Raw genomic sequence first — 3,883 nt, 5'->3', positions numbered from 1 at the left:
CTGTCTGACTTATTTCATTTAGCATACTGCCATCAAGGTCCATCCATGCCTAAAACAGCAAGATTTCCTTCTTTATTATGGCTTGGTAATATTCCAGTATATGTATATGTGTATGTATATATATATATAAAATGGTTGTTTCCACATCTTGACTATTGTAAATAACACTGCAATTAACTTGGTCAGATATCTTTTTGAGTAAGTGTTTTTATTTCTTTCAGATGAATACCCAGAAGTGGAATTGCTGGATCATATGGTATTCCTATTTTTTAAAATTATTTATTTATTTGAGAGAGAGCGTGAGTGGGGAAGGACAAGCAAACTCCCCACTGAGCATGGAGCCCTATATGGGGGCTCATCTCACAACCCTGAGGTCATGACCTAAGCTGAAATCAAGAGTTGGACACTTAACTGACTGAGCCAACCCCAAGCCCCTAGTATTTCTATTTTTAATTTTTTGAGGAACCTCCATACCATTTTCAATAGTAGCTGCACCAATTTACATTCCCACCAACAGTGTACAGGGGTTCCCTTTTCTGTGCATCCTCACCAACACTCGTTGTTTCTGGTCTTTTTGATAATAGCCGTTCTAAAAGGTGGGAGGTGCTATCACACTGTGGTTTTGATTTACATTTCTCGGATCACTAGTGATGTTGAGCACCTGGCAAAAAATATTTATAGGTCGAGGTGAGCAGGAACAAGGAGGTTGTACTGGGCATTTGCTGATTGGTTAAAGCAGGGTTACTTTCCTTGTATGGAGCAAAGGAACATCTTGGAACAACATTAGGTAATTTGTCCTGGACCTTTCTTTTCTGGGGAAGCCAAGCACAGAGCATAGAAACATAGTTAAGTTTTGGGTTGCTTATGTAGGGCTTAGCAGGAGGAATTTCAAGTTGGACCTAATCTAGTTACTCTAATGGAATCAGACCGTCTCCCCCCTTTTGTGTCTTGCTTTCTCTCAGCATAATGTTTTTTAGATTCATGTATGGTGTTATATACATTGGTAATTTATTCCCTTTTATTTCTGAGTCATAGTCCATTATATGGCTATATGACAATTTATCCATTTACCTGGTGATGGATATTTCAGTTATTTCCAGTTTGAGGCTATTATGAATAAAGCTGCTATTAATATTTTTAAAGTCTTTTTGTAAATATGTGTACATTTCTCTTGGGCAAGTACCTCGAAGTAGAATTTCTGGGTCATAGGGAAGGTGTACATTCAACTGTATAGGAAATTACAAGTTTTTCAAAGTGGTTATAACATTTTACGCTCCCACCAGCAAGTATGGATTCTGGTTGTTCACCATCTTTCTACAGTATTCAGAGCTGTTAATCTTGATTTCAGCATCCTGGTGTGTAGTGGAATGTTATTGTGTTTTAACTTGCATTTTCCTGATCATTAACAAATTCAATTTGTCTTTTTAGTATTGAGTTGTAGTAGTGACATATATTCTAGAAACAGGCCTTTTGTCAGATGTATGCATTGTGAATGTTTTCTCCTGGTCTGTGGGTTACCTATTTGTTTTCTTGGTGATGTTTTTTGATGAACAGAAGTTTTATTTTATTTTTTAAAAGATTTTATTTATTCATGAGAGACAGAGACAGAGAAAGAGAGAGAGAGAGAGGCAGAGACACAGGGATAGGAAGAAGCAGGCTTCCCGAAAGGAGCCTGATATGGGACTTGATCCTAGATCCTGGGATCACACCCTGAGCTGAAGGCAGACGCTCAACCGCTAAGCCACCCAGGTGTCCCCAGAAGTTTTATTTTTGATAATGTCCAATTTATAAGTTTTTTCTTTTATGGTTAGTGCTTTCTATGTCTTGTGTAAGACATATTTTCTCCTAGAAGAGAAAGTTAGTTTTTTTAGACTTTAAGTTTATGATCCATTTTGAATTAATTATTTGGTATGGTTAAGGGATCAAGGCTTATTTTTTTTCATAAGAACATCAAGTTGTTATAGAACTATTTTTAAAAGCTTTTATTTATTTGAGAGAGAGAGAAAGCACAAGTAGGAAGAGGGGCAGAGGAAGAGGGAGAAGCAGACTCCCTGCTGAGCAGGGAGCCCAATGTGGGGATCAATCCCAGGATCTGGAGAACATGACCTGAGCCAAAGGCAGATGCTTAACTGACTGAGCCACCCAGGCATCTCTGTAATAGCACTATTTATTGAAGATACTATATTTTCCCTATTGAGTTGTTTTGGTGTCTTTGTCAAAATTATTTAACCATATATACATGGATCTATTTCTGGACTCTATTTTAGTGATCTGTCTATTCATGTGTCTACACTACACTATGTTGACCAGAATTCACACTACAGTTAAGATTTGAAAACAGGTAATGTATGTCCTTCAATTTTGTTTTTGGGTCCCTTATTTTCAATGTCTTGCGTGTCTTTCATTAATATCCATAAAAATTTTATTATTTTGGTGCAATTATATTTTATTAAAATTATTTGTTGCTAGTTTTGATAGATTGTACTTTCAAAAATGGCTGCAACAGTGTTTCCAATCCTTACCGTCTAGCAGAATCTTGCCCCTTTTCCATCAAGAGCTAGAGTCTATTTCCTGTCCTCTTGAAGTGACTGGGCCTTTGTGACTGCCTTAACAGGTTGTGGTAGGGGTGATACTGCATGATTTCCCAAGCTAGGTTAGAAAAGATGCCATCGCCTCCACCTGGCTGTCTCCTGGGACTCTTGGAAGCAGCCACCATGCTGTGAGGAAGCCCAGGCTACCTGGAGACGACACGGTGAAGTATACCAGATGACAGCCCCAGCAAAGATTCCAGCTGCAGCCAGCATCAAAAGCCAGACATGAATGCTAATAAGTCATTGAGGGGGAAGGGTTCTAGGGCACTTGCCCCTTTCAGTCCTTAGATATTGACTGTTCTACTGAATATTTCTTCTTTGCTTCAATTTGGGATATGGTGTAAAGTGAAAGGAATCTGGAGTCATCAGAACACATTTACAGGATGTTGTAGAAGCCTGCCATAGAAGAATAAAGTTTTTTATTAAATCATCTTCCTTCCTGGATTCTTTGCCCAATACTATCAGGGTTGCTTTGTAGCCTGTTTGTAAATAACAACAGGGAAAGAGGAAAGAGGCCCTATGAAGAAAGCCTAAAAGGAAATTGATATGGGGACAGAGGGAAAGGGAAGGCGTTAGAGATTAGTAGTGCCTTCCGCTCTGTCTATATTGTTACCTAAACTGGGGACATAGGTACACAGATGAATGCTTATATGCATCTCTGTACCTTTTTATATGGCATAGATATGCAATTTCCTTTTTAAAAATGTTTACCTCTGTATAGACATATATGTACACACATAAAAGGGATATACATATATGTATACATGTATGAATATTTTTTCATGTGTAAACACTTTAAAAAGAAATAGGGTTTTAGTTTGAAGAAAGGAGCTTAAGGAATGGCTCAAAATCTTAATTTATATGAAAGAACTCGAGAAGGATGCAAGCTGATTGCTCTCTAGAACCATGAAGATTAAATAAGAATGGGCTTAAGTTAAAATAGAATTTAAGATGGTCATAGGAAGAACTGCTTGAAAGCCCTAGCTCCTTAGCATCAGACTGTGCTGCCAAGAAAAGTTGTGCAGATTTCCTTCCTTGGAATCTTGAAAACATGCTCAGCCTTTCTGCAGTCACACCACGGTGTGTATGTGTGTATGTTGGGGGGGGGGGCGGTTCTCTCTCTGGGAGATGGGTGTGTCTTGGCCCATCTCATTGCTTAGCGAGGGGGCAGAGAGTATAGAGAGGATGGAGAAACTCCAATTCCTCCTTTTATTCGACATCATACATTACGACGAAAAGAGCTACTCTGACTTAGCTCAGTGATATTTATCAACCCACAGTGCTAGGGGCTT

General features: G+C 38.6%; 1 long non-coding RNA gene across 1 annotated transcript; it reads left to right on the top strand.

Moving 5' to 3' along the window:
- Nucleotides 1–218: 218 nt before the first annotated feature.
- Nucleotides 219–2,986, top strand: LOC140615807 (uncharacterized). Its single transcript, XR_012016291.1, has 3 exons — nucleotides 219–256; nucleotides 2,268–2,341; nucleotides 2,615–2,986. It is a non-coding gene; the product is annotated as an uncharacterized lncRNA (long non-coding RNA).
- Nucleotides 2,987–3,883: the final 897 nt, after the last annotated feature.

Source organism: Canis lupus, chromosome 24 (assembly GCF_048164855.1).
Source record: "Canis lupus baileyi chromosome 24, mCanLup2.hap1, whole genome shotgun sequence".
Taxonomy (NCBI): domain Eukaryota; kingdom Metazoa; phylum Chordata; class Mammalia; order Carnivora; family Canidae; genus Canis; species Canis lupus.
The sequence above is the reverse complement of the archived record's forward strand: the minus strand, read 5'-3'. Positions and strand labels throughout refer to the sequence as shown.